The sequence below is a fragment of the Carettochelys insculpta genome, chromosome 27 (genome assembly GCF_033958435.1).
Source record: "Carettochelys insculpta isolate YL-2023 chromosome 27, ASM3395843v1, whole genome shotgun sequence".
Classification (NCBI taxonomy): domain Eukaryota; kingdom Metazoa; phylum Chordata; order Testudines; family Carettochelyidae; genus Carettochelys; species Carettochelys insculpta.
In genome coordinates, this window is record NC_134163.1 from 3849895 (window position 1) to 3865373 (window position 15479).

Here is a 15479-nt window from a genome sequence, read left to right on the forward strand (position 1 = left end):
GGCCAAGTCTTGAGGCTGCTGCGGGGCGGTGGGAGCCTGACGCTGCCAGAGAGCCTTGCCGGGCCCGCGCGGGAAACCCGTCCGCCGGCTGCCTTGCCCCGCCCCGCCGCGGGGCCTAGCGCGCACTGGCCACTCACGTGCTGAGCTCCGGCCAAGGGCGCCCTCAGGCAGCCCCTCCCCCCCGGCTAGGGACAGGGCTCGCGGGGGAGCAGCGGCTGCACGCGATGACCCCCTGAGGTCCCTTCCAGCCCTCGGAGTCTACGATTCTGTGGGGGAGGGGATCAGCCCCTGCCCCTGGCTCTAGGTCCCGCCATCTCTATCCCTGGGCGGGCCGATCCTGACCTGTCCCTGCCCCTCAGTACTCTGCAGATCAATGGCCGGATTGCGCTGTTTCCCAGGTTGCTATTGGCTGTTGGTTGTGTCCATCAGGTCTGTACCATGACGTCTACAGTGAGCTGTGGCAGACGATTGGGTGCTATATCCTGCCGTGTGTGTACTTCCGTGTCCTGATTGGCTAGTACGGGCGCAGGTGGCCCTCCGCCTGCGTTGTTCCGTCTGCCGTGACAGCGGGGGGGAGGTAGCGGTAGCGGTAGGCGGCGCCCGGCGGCCGCAGAAGCCGGGATATGGGGCGGCTGAGGCCCCGCTGAGGCTCAGCCCGGGGCACCGGGACCGGCCGGGAGTCACGTGGCAGGCCCCGGGGGCGCCTGGGATGGTGAGGGGGGTGCAGTGCCGGGGAGGAAGCGTGCGGGGCCCCCGGGGGTGAGTGGGCTCGTGGGGAGGAGCGGGGCTGGCGGGCCGTGCCGCGGGGTGGTGAAGTAGCAGAGCTGTGCGCGGGGCGGGGCGGGGGACCTGGGATTGGCGGGGTGCTGACAGGGCCCCGAGGGGGCTTAGAGTGTTCTGGGGAGCTGAGGGGAGCCTGGGTGGGTTCCCCCCGGATGGAAACGGGAGAGCTGAGAGGGGAGGGCTGGTCTAGAGGGCTCTGGAGCCCCAGACTGGTGTTGGAGAAGCTGCTGCTATTCTATACGCTATTTGAGGTGCTTCCTGGCCTGGAGTAGCTGGTGGGGGTAATGTCAAGTCAGTTGTATCTCAACTAGATACTTCCAGCCTTGAACGTCCTTAGGCTAAGGCAGATTTTCTGGGAGGCACAATACAAGAGCTGGTTGTGCTAGCATTGCCCCCAGGTTGCTAGGTTGTTAATCTGTCCAGTTGTCCAGTGAAATTTGGGATTCCTATCTGCTTGGTAGAGCATTTAATGCGTTGTTTTCCAGCTGTAGTTGTTCCCCATCCATTTAAGGTTCTGGTATTCTGTCTTTAATGCTGCCATTGATCTGAATGCTGCTTCTTGGTCTGAATTTTAAGGTTCCCGCTTTGGCATGCTGGATAAGATTTCACGCCTCTCCTCTTCAAAACATCTACAAAGTCAGTAGTGGGTTGTTGTAAGTATATTTAGTTCCATGATTAAAATGTGTAATATAGTGCTTAACTCTTACAATTCTTTTCATTAGATCTCAAGGCACTTCACTCTTTAATGTATTTCTCTTCCCAACATTCCTGTGAGCTATGGAAATAAAACCCATAGGTTCCTCCAAGTGTCACTTTTAGATTAGACCTTTTGATGTTTGTCCTCTAGTGTTCTGTGTTTTGGGGTTTTTTTTTTTAATTGTAAGACTCTGGGGGTGGGGAGCACTAGGATCTTATTTTCTTTGCAGTCTGTGAAACCCAGCATAGTCTAAATTAATTGCGTGCACCCTCAAACTTCTCTGGGGTTCTGTCGCCAAATAGAGTAAGATTGTTCTTGTTCTCCATAGTGAACCCTGCTCTTCAGCTGTAGCCTGTGGTCAATGTGAACAAATCTCCTTTTGTCTAGGTGTTGACTTCACATAGGCACTTTAAGGTTCCACCAGACTCCTTGTTGTTTTTGCTGAAACAAACTAAAATGGCTACATCTGAAACATACAAGCAGTGTGGCACCTGGTGGTGTTGAGTCTATAACCTTTGCTGAGGAGATACAAGACTAGGTGGTATTACATTATTGATAGTTGAGCCTATGTTTCCTTGCAACTTATCCATGAGCTCTCGTACTGGAGTGGAAGGAAGCAGAGGCAGTACTGGTTACTGCAGATATGTGCATGTGCATACTCTTGGAGATGGGCAGTAGCTACAATCTATAAGAGAAATTGCAGCCACGATAATGCTGCACCGTCCACACAGGATAAGCCTTGTAAGATCTACATCATCTTGTAATTGACTACCTTGAATACTGCAAAGTGATTGGATGGCATCAGTTTCAAGGTTTGTTCTTTCAGTTGCCATAATGAGGTTGTTGACTAGCTTTTAGGGCTTGTCTCTGTGTCGCATCATAGATTGAAACCTGATTGTGGAGATTGCACATCAGCAAGGCTAAATGGGGGAAAGTTGGAGACAGGGCACTAGTAGAAAGTGTGTGTTGGTATCAAGGTATGGCTTCTTAAGACCTTGTGGACTGTTTCATTCTCCAGGAACCTCATAGGTTGCCTACTCTGAAGAGGCTGTATTATTTGTTGTATGGATCCATTGTTGTTGACTGGCTTTGCCTACTCAGAAGGAACAAGGATCTCTTTCTGAAGTAGGATCCAGATGTGTTTCAGAGCAATCTAAAGTGTGTATGTGCTTAATAGGACTGAATTTATTCAGTGGTGTCAGAATGAATACTGCTGTCTCTTCTAATCAGATCCTGTTATGTCCTCCAAAATGCACACCCCTGAGCAATATGGCTAATACTGCTTCTACACTAGCACTTTTGTTGGAAAAACTTTTGTCAGTTGGGATGTGGAAAAACACCACCAATGTACATAATTTTCACCTACAAAAGCACCAGTGAGGATAGCGCCGTCAGCAAGAGCCAAAATAAACCATACTACTCCCAATAAGAAGTAGTTATGCTGGAAGCAGAGCAGCTGCACAGCAGACCTTGTAGCAGCTCAGTAGTGACACAGTAAGGTCTCTAGTGTAGACATATGAAAACAAAAAAGCAGCCCAGTAGCACTTTGAAGACTAACAAAATAATTTATTTAGGTGAGCTTTCGTAGGACAGACCCGCTTCTTCGGACCACAGCCATACCAGAACAGACTCAATATTTAAGACACAGAGAACCAAAAATAGTGGTCATGGTTGACAAAAATTTGATTAGTCAACTATGACTACTATTTTTGGTTCTCTGTGTCTTAAATATTGAGTCTGTTCTGGTATGGCTGTGGTCCGAAGAAGCGGGTCTGTCCTACGAAAGCTCACCTAATTATTTTGTTAGTCTTCAAACTGCTACTGGGCTGCTTTTTTGTTTTCATAGTATATAGACTAGCACAGCTATCTGTCTGGCTATGTCTACATTAGTAACAGACTTAACCTCACCCCCAGTGCAGACAGCACTAGGTTAATGGAACAATAGGGTTTAAATACAGCAATGGGAGAACCCCTCTATCATTTAAAATGATACAGCAACAGAACTGTACCACTGCACAGTTTAACAGGCTTCAAAGAGAGCCTCAGAAATGTGAGCCAAGTATAACCAATGCAGAGAACATATGAGTGGCCAGACTGGGTCAGACCAAAGGTCCATCTAGCTCATTATCCTGCCTTCTGAGAGTAGCCAGTGCCAGATGTCCCAGAGGGAGTAAACAGAACAGGCAATCATCTAGTGATCCCTTTCCTGTTACCTATTCCCAGCCTCTGTTTGTCAGAAGCTGGAAACGCCATTTCTATGCATCCTGGCTGATAGCCATTGATGGATCTTACCTTCATGAATTTATCTTGTTCTTTTTTGAGCCCTGTTGAAGTTCTGGTCTTAATAACATTCTCTGGCAAGGAGTTCCACAGGCCTACTGGGCTCTGCATGGGGGAGTTGGGACGACTTCCTTTTGTTAGTTTTAAACCCATTGCCCACTAATTTCATGTAGTGAGCCCTAGTTTCTGTGTTATGGGAACAAATAAATTATATTTTCCTTACCTGCTTTTTCCACACCAGCATCTATCATTTCCACCCCCTTAGCTGCCTCTCTTCTAAGCTGAAAAACTCTTATTTACTGGTTATGATGTTAGACTTACGGGTCTGTAATTGCCAGGATCACCTCTACAGCACTTTTTTAAATATTGGCATCATATTAGCTGTCTTCCAGTCATTAAGTATAGAAGAGGATTTGAAGGATAGGTTACAAACCACAGTTAATAGTTGTGCAGTTTCACATTTGAGTTCTTTCAGAAGTCTTGGTGAAGGCCATCTCATTCAGTCCCAGTGACTTGTTACTATTATGTTTATCAATTTGTTCTAAAACCTCCTTTTAATGACACCTCAATCTGCAACAGTTCCTCAGATTTGTCACCTAAAAAGAATGGCTCAGGTTTGGGATTCTCCTTTAGACACATAACTTATTTAGTTTCTCTGCAATGACCTTTATCATCTTTGAGTGGTTCTTTAGCATCTCGTTCTAGTGGCCCCCCGGCTATTTACCATGCTTCGTGCTTCTCATTTACACTCATTCCCTCATTAAACAGTACTTTTATTTACGAGTACTCACCTAAATAAGGGACACACATACCTCCCTTAGTTCACTTGACCAGTGAACTCCCCACCACTAATATGAACATAACCCACCCCCGTGGCCCCGTACTGCAGCAGCCTGAAAGCTCTGTGGCTCCACAGCCCCAAACTGCGGCAGCCAGACCCTCTTGCAGCCCGACCACCCTGCTGGACCCAAACCATGGCAGCTTGACACCCTGCAGGCCCTGCGGCCAGACCCCTCTGCCGCCTGTATCCTCCCCCGTGGCTCCAAAACATGGCAGGCAGACCCCCTTACCGGCCCTGCAGCCTGACCGCCGCCCCCGCCCCGCCCGTGGCTCTGCAGTCAGATCCCCCTGCTGCCTGTACCCCCCATGGCCCTCCACCCAGACCTCTCCCGTAGCCTGACCCCCCCCCGCCCCCGTGGCCGTGCCGCCAGACTCCCCTGCTGCCTGTGCGCCCCCCAGACCGCAGCAGCCAGACCCCCTTATCAGCCCCACAGCCTGACCCCCTCACAGCTTGACTCCTCTGCGGCCCCACAGCCTGATGCCCCCCGCGGCCCCAACCTGCGTCAGCCAGATCCCCCTCCCCCACTGGCCTCACAGCCAGACCCCCCCTAGGCTCTGCAGCCTGACTTCCCCCTGCCCTCCCACTGCCTGTACCCTACCCGCAGCCTGACCCTCCCACCAACCCCGCAACCCCGAGCTGTGGCAGCCAGACCCCCTTACTGGCCCTGCTGCCTGTACCCTGCTGCTGCCTGTACCGCCCCACCACCTGACCTCCCTCCCCACAGCCTGACCCTCCCTCAACCTCTGTACCCCCTGCAGCCTGATCCTCCTCCTCTCCCCCCCACCCACGGCCCCAGACCACAGCAGCCTGAACTGCCCCCCCCCATGGACCCAACCCAAGTTTTTCACTCTCCCTCCCGCTTACAGCCCCAAACTACCCCCAGCCTTTAACCCTCTCCAACCCAAGGTTCACTCACCTTTCAAAAGCACTGCCACCTGCTGCCACTCCTTTTGGGCGTTAGGAGCCCTAGGAACCAATCAGAGACCTTTACATGTATTTTAATAGGAAGTTAGTGTTCCTCTTATGAGTTTTTGCCTATGAGCAGAAATTTGGGAACCAACCGCACTCGTACAGTGAGGGATGAGTGTACTTAAAAATGTTCTGCTGTTACTTTTTAAATTTTTGACTGTTTTTCAGACTCCATTTTGCATTCCTTATTATATTTTTACTCTTCATTTGACAGCATTTATCCCTGCCCATCTCACCCCAGTGCTCACCCTGTTCACTGACCCACACTCCCCTTCCAGGTTGCTTTCTATTTTCCTTAATAGGATTTAACTTCCACTTTTTAAAACAAAGCCTTTTTATCTCAGTTGTTAAGCCGTGGTGGTGGTGGTGGTGGTGGTGGTGGTGGTATCTGGGACAAATTTCCATGAAGCTTGCAGGAATTTTGGCAGTGTACCTTTTTAATTTCTGTTTAACCTCCTCATTTTTCTGTCATTTCCCTTTCTGAAACTAAATGCCACAGTGTTAGGTTGCTATGGTGTCTTTCCCACCACAGGGATGTTAAATTTTATTGCATTATTAGCAGATGTACCTGTCTTTGCTTGGGTCCTTAACTGAAGTGGGGTTTTTGTTTTTGTTTTGTTTCCTGTTCATGGGCTCCCCTTGCTTGTTCTCAGAGTGGTGGTGGGTCAGGCTGCAGATCCCAGCCCCCGACACCTGTCCTTGTAGGGTGGGGGCGCAGTTTGGGATGTGGCTACCAGGACCCTTGCCTGTCCAGGAGTGGAGGCTGGCTTGGGCTTCAGCTCCTGGCCCCCCTCGCCTGTCCCACAGTTGGGGGAAAGAGTCAGACTGTGGCTCCCCCCTCCCCCAGCGCCTTGCCTGTCTCTGGTTTGGGGTTTCGGTCACTAGTCCTAGCCCTTCCTGCTTGCCCTTAGTTGGGGGAGGACAGTTTGGGGTATGGTTTCCTTTTTACTATTAAGTGCCAACAGTCTGGTTCCATGTTGGTTTAGGTGGAACCCATCCTTCCTCTATGCGCTCCAACTTCCTAAAAAGTTTCCCCAGTTCCTAATGAATCTAAACTCCTCCTCCCTGCATCATAGTCTTATCTGCACATCGAGACTCTGCAGTTCTGCCTGTCTACCTGGCCCTGCAATGGAACTGGAATAATTTTGGAGGAAGCTACCATGGAAGTCCTGGATTTCAGTCTCTTTACTCGCACCCTAAATTTGGCCTTCAAGACCTCTCTTTTTATCCTTCCTTTTGTCATTGGTACCTATATGTACCATGACCACTGGTCCCTCCCCAGTACTACGCATAAATCTATCTAGATGTCTTGAGAGATCTGCAACATTCACATCAGGAAGGCAAGTCACCATATGGTCCTCCTGGTCACTGCAAACCCAGGTGTCTAAGTTTCTAATGATCAAGTCCCTATTACTAACACCTGTCCTTTCCTAATGACTGGAGCTCCCTCCCCCAGAGAGGTATCATCAGTGTGAGAGGATATCCCAATGTCATCTGTAAGGCAGGTCCCAGCTATAGGATTATTTCCCTTTGCTCCAGATGAGTTTTCTCCTTTCCTGAGCCTTTCACTCCTCCTCAACAGCACAGAGCCTGTGTGACCAAAGGTGGAACTTTTGTGGTGTCCTGGAAAGCCTCATTGACAGAAGTCTGCAGAGTGCCTGCAACAGTAGCTCTGAGATGTGACCTGTACCCATTACCCTTCATATTTTAAAAGACTTCTTTTTTTAACCATTTCATGGCTCTTGTGAGAAAAGAGTATTTCATGGTAAAAGACCGCCTTGACTTAGCCAGGAGATCTTGCATGATCTCAAAATCAAAAAGACATCATATAAAAAGTAGAAATTAGGACAGATTACGAAAGATGAATATAAGCAAACGATACCTGTACACAAGATTAGAAAGGCACAAAGCAAGCTCAAACTAACTAGAGACATAAAGAGTAACAAGAAGACATTCTATAAATATATTAGAAACAAGAGGAAGACCAAGGACAGGGTAGGCCCCCACCACTTGTGAGGAGAGAAACAATATCAGGAAGCTTGGAAATGGAAGAGATGCTTAATGACTTCTTTGTTCGGTCTTCACCAAGAAGTCTGATGAAGCAGTGCCTAACATAGTGAATGCTAGTGGGAAGGGGGTAGCTTTAGAAGATTTAAAAACAAAAAAAAAAACTACTTAGAAAAATTAGATCTCTGCAAGTCGCCTGGGCCTGATAAAATGCATCCTAGAATACTCAAGGAGCTGATAGAGAAGTTTTCTGAGCCTTTACCTATCATCTTTGAAAAGTACTGGAAGTCGAGACAGATTTCAGAAGACTGAAAAAGGGCAAATACAGAGCCCATCTATAAAAAGGGAAATAAGAACAACCCAGAAAACTACAGATCAGTCAATTTAACTTTGATATTGGAAAACACAGAATCATAGAATCCTAGGGCTGGAAAGGACCTTAGGAGATCATCTAGTCCACCCCCTGTCTAAAGCAGGATCACACCTAACTAAATCATCCCAGCCAGGACTTTGTCAAGCTGGGACTTAAAAACCTCCAGGGGTGGAGGTTCAACCACCTCTCTAGGTAAAGAATTCTAGTACTTCGCCGCTCTACTGAAAGTTTCCTAATATCCAGCCTCCCTCTCTGTAACTTCAGACCATTGCTGCTTGTTCTGCCATCCGTCACTACTGAGAACAGCCTCTCTCCATCTTCTTTAGAGCCTCCCTTCAGGAAGTTTGAAGGCTGCTGTCAAATTGCCCCTCACTCACTCCTATGCAAATTAAATCAGCCCATATCTCTCAGCCTCTCATAAGTCATGTGCTCCAGCCACCTAATCACTTACGTTGTCCTCTGCTGGACCTGCTTAAAGCATCCACATCCTTTCTATACTGGGGGGCCCAGAACTGGATGCAGTACTCCAGATGAGGCCTCAGCAGTGCTGAATAAAGGAGAATAGTAACGTCTTTAGGGGTGCTGGAAACGTTTCCCCTAATGCACCCCACTATGCCGTTAGCCTTCTTTGCTACCAGAGCATACTATTGACTCATCTCCAGCTTCTTATCCACCGTAATCCTCAGGTCCTTTTCTGCTGCACTGCTGTTTAGCCAGTTGGTCTCCAGCAGCATGTAACAATGCTTGGGATTCTTCTGTCTCAAGTGCAGGACTCTGCACTCGTTGTCCTTTTTGAACCTCATCAGATTTCTTTTGGCTCAATCCTCCAATTTATTGAGGTCACTCTGGACCATATCCCTACCCTCCAACATATCCACCTCTCCCCTTTGTGTCATCTGCAAATTTGCTGATGGTGTAATCCATCCCCTCATCCAGGTCATTAATAAAGATGTTGAACATTATCAGTCCTTGACCCGATCCTTGAAACACTCCACTTGAAAATGATTGCCAACCAGACATTCACCCATTGATCACTACCTGCTGGGCCCAACTGCTTAGGCAGCTTTCTGTCCATGTTACAGTCCATTTATCCAATCCATGCTTCCTTCAATTATGGGCAAGAATGTTGTGGGAGATTATATCAAAAGTTTTGCTAAAATCAGGGTATATCCCATCCATTGACTTCCCCATGTCTACAGAGCCAGTTTCCCCATCATAGAAGCTAATCAGATTGGTTGGGCATAACTTGCCCTTGGTGAATCTATGTTGACTACTCTTGATCATTTTCCTCTCTTCCAAGTTCTTCAAAATGGATTCCTTGAGATCTCCCCCATGATTTTTACAGTGACTGAGGTAAGGCCGACCGGTCTATAGTTCCCTGGATTGTCCTTTTTTTCCTTTTTTAAAGATGGGCACTACATTTGCTTTTTTCCAGTCATCTGAGACCTCTCCCAATGTCCACAAGTTTTCAATGATAGTAGCCAAAAGCACAACAATGACCTCTGCCAATTCCCTCAGTACCCTTGGATACGTTAAATCCGGATCCATGGCTCTGTGTGTCATCTCGCTTTTCTAAATAGCTCTTAACCTGTTCTTTCCCCACCAAGGTCTCCCTAGCTCCTTTCTACACTGCATTGCCATAGTCTGGGAGCTGACGTTATCTGTGAAGACTGAAGCAAAAAAAGCATTTGAGTACTTCAGCCTTTCCTATATCTGTCACCAGGTTACCTCTCTCATCCAGTAATGGTCCCACACTCTCCCTAATAACCTTCTTATTGTTCACATTTCTGTAGGAAACCCTTCTTGTTACCCTTCACGTTCCTTGCTAGCTGCAATTCCAATTGTGCTTTTGCTGTCCTGATTTACCCCCTGGCATTCTCCAGCCATATATTTATACTCCTCCTTAGTCATCTGTCCAAGTTTCCACTTCTTACACACATCTTTTGAGTTTAAGCTCACCAAGGATTTCCCTTGTTTGCCTGCCATATTTGCTTTTCTTATTGCACGTCAGGATTTTTTTTGTCCCTGTGCCTTCAATAAGACTTCTTTAAAATACTACCAGTTCAGCCCTGTCTGGGCTGATCTGATGGGCTTGGCCCTGTCGAGGGCAGGGGGCTGGATTTGATGGCTTCTTTTTTAGGTCTCTTCCAGCTCTATTTTTCTATGATTCTCGTGAAAACTCTCCCCCTTCATGTTAACTTCCCCCGGGATCCTGCTCATCATTTCTATCCGGGAGTCAGTCTGCTCTTCTGAAATGAAGGGTTTGTATTTTACTGCTCTCCTTTCTTCCTTTTGTCAGAATCCTGAAATCTCATGATAGCTGCAGCCCAGGTTGCCATCCACTTCTGTTTCTCCTACTAGTTCTTCCCTGTTTGTGAGCGGCAGGTCAAGTTGTGCATGACCTCTGGTTGATCCTTTCAGCATTTGTACCCGGAAGTTATCCCTGATGTTCTCCAAAAAGTTCCTGTAGTATCTATGTGCTGCTGAGAGGAGAGTGGGGGATTTTGTATGTCTGAAAATTGTGGGTATTGGGGATACTTACAACTTATCTTTTATTTTGAAAGAGGGATACTTTAAATAAATACTTATTTTAATAAAGGAGTTGGGTGGGGAGGGGAGAAACACTGGAGCAGAACTCCATTTAGCTGATTTGATGGCTGGCAGGAGGGATCCAGCCATTAAACCAATTTAATTCAGTTCTAGTCTTTCAGTGTGGCAGGGTACTGGCATCTCCTCCTGCTGCTGTGTTTGTAGTTGGGGAGTAGGAGAGCTGGGGCAACCACGCAACTGCAGTGAACAGGAGATGGTCTGGGGAAGGAGCAGAGGGGACAGCAGCATGCAGACCTCCTGAATAAGTTAATCATGGGGTTAGGGGGGTGGTTTGGGGCTGCATAGGGTGTGGGGGGGTTAAGCATGGGGGCAAGTGGGGAGCACTTTGAGGTTGCAAGTGGCTTAAGCCTGGGGGCGAAAGGCATGGTTTAGGGCTATTTTGTGTTCAGTCCCTGAAACATGTAATAAAATTCCATGTGTCCCTGATGGAAAAAAGGTTGCACGCCCCCAGTCTAGACTGTGCTTGATCCTCCTGTGAGGGCAGGGGGCTGGATTCAATGACCTCTCAAGGTCCCTTCCAGTTCTAGTGTTCTCTGTTTACTCAATTAACTGTGAGTGATATCTTGGGCCAGATCTAAAGCATTTGATGATCTCAGATGGCATTCTTATGAGTAAACTAGGAAAATACAACTTAGGGCTAATATAAGGTGGATATATAACTGGTTGAATAGTCATGCTGTAAGGGCGTAACGATTGGGGTCCCACAGTGGTCAGCTTGGGACTGGTTCTGTTGAGTACCTTCATCAGTGATTTAGATAATGACATAGAAAGTAAAATGACAAAGTTTGTGAATGTTATTAAGCTAGAAGGGGTTGCAAGTGCTTTGAAGGATAGGATTACAATTGGAAAATGATCTGGAGAAATGGTCTGTGGTAAATAGGATGAAGTTAAGTAAGGACAAATGCAAAGCTAAATATGAGTCAGCGGTGTGACACTGTTCCAGAAATAGGTTGTTATGAAAAAGGGGAAGAAATAAATTTCTCCTTAATCTCCAAGGATAGGACAAGGAAGCAGTGGTCTTAAATTGCAGCAGTGGAGTTTTTGGATGAATAGTAGGAAAAGATTCCTAATTGACAGGGTAGTTAAGCACTTGAACAACTGGTTGAGAGAGGTTGTAGAATCTCCAACATGGGAAGCTTGTAAGAACAGGTAGACAAACTTCTGTTGTTAACTGTCTAGTTATTTCTTGGTTGTGCCTTGAATGTGGGGGACTGGACTAGATCTTTTGAGGTCCCTTCCAATCTGATGCTTCTAGGGTTTTATGACTACTGTAATAAGCATTTTACGGAAAACAAACTTTGGGACCTTGAGTGTTACAGACCACATGCTGGAAGACTTACTGCCTAGAAAAGATAGCTGAGCCCACTGTGCTGTTTAGTCTAACCATGTGAACAGAGTTAGAAATCGTGGGGTTTTGTTACTGACTTTGCCATCTGTGTCTGTCTTCTCATTTTGCAAAGAAGGGCTATTGGGCTCGTAAGACTTACTTTTTGTGGTCTTAAGAAAACTGATACAAGTGTGAAGTATTGTGACCTGAGGTTAACCTACTACTTCTTAGTAAATTGAAGATTCTGGTGCTTAGGCAAGTTGAGTATTGCTTTTTTGACCTTTAACAACGAATCAAGTGAACTCCCCCCACATCCCTCAAAAATCATTGATGTAAACATCCTACAGAGAGAAGTATTTATGACATAATGCTGATAACCTCTTGTAAGGAACTGGAGATTTCTTTTCCTTCAAAATGTATCTTTCCCAGAATTAAAGTAATTCCAACAATTTTTAGCCCCTCCTCGGAAGTCTTGTTACGTTTAAACAGGGTATGAACTGTTAAAATGTGGGCTATCATACATGCTGGCTACATCTACACTTAGGAAAAACTTCGAAATGGCCATGCTAATGGCGAAATCGAAGAATACTAATAAGGTGCTGAAACAAATAATCAGTGCCTCATTAGCATTCCGCTGGAAGTGCCATGATTCTCTTGCTCTAGGCTCGTCTATACGGGGGTCCTTTTCGAAAGGACCCTGACAACATCAAAATCCAACTGATAGGAGTAAGGGGATTTCGATGTTAGCAGGGTCCTTTTGAAAAGGATCCCAGTGTAGACAAGCTGCAGGTGAGCGAACTGTGGCACTTTTGAAGTGCTGTGACTGGTGGAGTGCAAATGAGGCACTGAATATTCATTTCAGTGCCTCATTAGTATTCTTCAGTTTGGCCACTAGCATGGCCATTTCGAAGTTTTTTTTTTTTTCGTAAGTGTAGACGTAGCTGCTCTGTTTAACACTAACTAGCTAAGTTTTTGAAAGCATTGGAATTAAACATTCTGTATCCAATGCTATACTTGAAGAATACCTTGGGCTTAATTATTGAAGGTGTTGATAATCTTGGATTACTATTGACTTCAATCGGAGTTGAGGGTGTTAACCTCTTTCCAGAGTCTTTCAGCATGTTATTCAAGTGGTCTATGAAGGATGGATGCTGTAAGTGGCATAGGTTTTGGAAGACAGTATAACATTCTTATTTTCTCTTTGTTCAAGAAACTAATATGATGCAGTGACACCAGATGAAGAAAAGCACTTGGAAACTCATTCTTCATTCTTAAATTTATGCAGACATAAATACTATGTCTGTATTTGAAAGGATTTTTCTTATAATTGTTTGTTTTTTATGCCAGTTCTCTCTTCCTGACTTTGTGGACTCCTACTGAATCTCATGTCAGACTATGTTGCTGTTGATTTAGAGAATTGTCTGGCATAACTGGTCAAACTTATGAATGTACAGAAACACACGTGCTAGTTTGTAGAATAACCTGTCAAGGCTCATTTTCACCTTCCTGTGGAGCAGGACACATTGATCACTTGCAACTTGAGACTAGTGTAAATGGCAGATTTTCTGAAACCTTAAGTAATTAAATGATTTGAGGACTTCGGTAACTCAGCTAGAGGTAACAGTCTATTACAGTAATGCAGGGGTACACATTTCTATAAAATGCAAGGTGTCACACCTAGGTCTAGTGGACACAATGGACTGAGCTGGAATAACACAGAAGAGATGGGGCTATGGATCTTGAAAGGACCCACACTAGTTATAAATTATGAAAGGAGTCTGATTCCTGTAGGAGATAGTTAAGCCATCCCTGGGATACACCCCATTAAAATATATTCTAATACATTTCACTGTATGGCTGTCCATGCTTGGATAGTTATGCCTGTGTGGTTGAGCTTGTTTCAAAAAGGCATACTTGAGGGGCTTCCTTTTTTTTTGTAAGGTGGTATTACGCTCCTTGACTGAACAAACTCAGAACGAGGTTGGCTGTTACCCAGTTCACGGTCATATCCTCAGATTAAACACAAAACAGACCTGGTAATGAACACTAGTGTTGCACAGTTCAGAGTTCACGTCAGGAAGTGCCAGTGCTAACTTAAGCTTGTACAGAGAACTCCAGCTCTCTATTGTGCATGTGCATTTTGTCAGTCTTCAGTTGCGTGATCTCATACGTGTGTATGTAATGCCATAGAAAAGATGGAATAGATCAAATTGGGTTCCCCTTGCTGGCAGTCCTGCAGATTGGTATGAAGGGATCCCTTTGAATACTCGTGGGTCTGTAGTATCTGGAGGTTGAACAGAGCCCAGTCTTGAATCTCCAGGCTCACTCTTTTCCACACACACCCCCCCCCCCAGCTCCCTTTGCCCCTCACTCTTTGAGCAGAGACCTGGCACTAATGCTGATGCTTTGAACTTCTATATCTTAAATGCAGCCTGCCCCAAAACCCAACCCAAAGTGTGAGCTTTCTGTCCCACTTCTTCAGGGGACTGGTGGTAGGTGTGAGCTATTCATTTTTAGAAAATGCTTTCAGTAATTTGACAGATAAATTAAAATTCTTTTAGACTCCCCCTTCCCCCCACTTAACTTGCTGCCTCCAAACTTTTTGTTTATCTGTACTGTTTCCTCCATGCAGATCAGCAAGGCTTTTATTCTCAGAAAGACTGGAAATGCCATGTAGTCAAATATAATACAAATTGAACAGGGAGGGGGAAAATAGTATTTCCGAGCATGATTATAATATTGGAGAGGAGCAGCTTGGCTTCCTGGCTGCCAGGGCAGGAGCAGGGGAGGGGGAGGGAGTGTGGGGGGGGGGGCGGGGGGGGCAGGGAAATGAGTCAAGCCCATGTCCCACTGTGATAAATGATCCTAAATAAACTGCATATGTGTTTTAAATCTCTCCAGTTGCTGGGGAAGTGAAACTAAGAGGTGTTTGCTGGAAAACGGTTCCAAAATACACTCATTGTGGAAAGCTGTGTATTTATTTAAAATAGTTGTATAGTTACATTTTTACTTTAATCATATAAATTGACTTCAGTTTAATACTCGCAGGCAGCAGTTTAGGAAATCCCACACTATATGGCTATTGAGAAATAACCATTAATCCTATGGCTGGAAGGAAACTTAAGAGGTCATCTAGTCTAGCCCCTTCCCCTGCCTCAAGCAGGATCAACTTTAATTAAATCATCTTAGCCAGGACTTTGTCAAGCTGGGACCTAAAAACCTCTAGGGATGGAGATTCCACCACCTCTCTAGGTAAAGCATTCCAGTGCATCACCTCTCTCCTGATAGTTTTTCCTAACATCCAACCTACACCTCTCCCCCTGTAACATCAGACCATTGCTCCTTGTTCTGCCATCTGTCACTACTGAGAACAGCCTCTCTCCATCTTCTTTAGAGCCCCCCTTCAGGAAGTCGAAAGCTGCTGTCAAATCACCCTTCACTCTTTTCTTCTGCAAACTAAATAAGTCCAAATCTCTCAACCTCTCATAGGTCATGTGTTCCAGCCCCCTTATAATTTTCGTTGCCTTCAGCTGGACTCGCTCCAGTGTATCCACATCCTTTCTATATGGGGGGCGGGGGGCGGGCAGAACTG

General features: G+C 46.2%; 1 protein-coding gene across 3 annotated transcripts in view; it reads left to right on the forward strand.

Moving 5' to 3' along the window:
* Positions 1–571: 571 nt before the first annotated feature.
* Positions 572–15479, forward strand: part of MARCHF2 (membrane associated ring-CH-type finger 2) — a 101514-nt gene continuing 86606 nt past the window's right edge. Inside the window, exons 1-2 of one of the 3 annotated variants that reach the window (XM_074978151.1) lie at positions 572–712; positions 1360–1436. The gene's annotated coding sequence lies outside the window, so the exon portion shown is untranslated. Of the gene's footprint in view, positions 713–732; positions 760–1359; positions 1437–15479 lie in introns of those variants that run through there. The other 2 variants (XM_074978153.1, XM_074978152.1) reach the window with 2 other exon arrangements.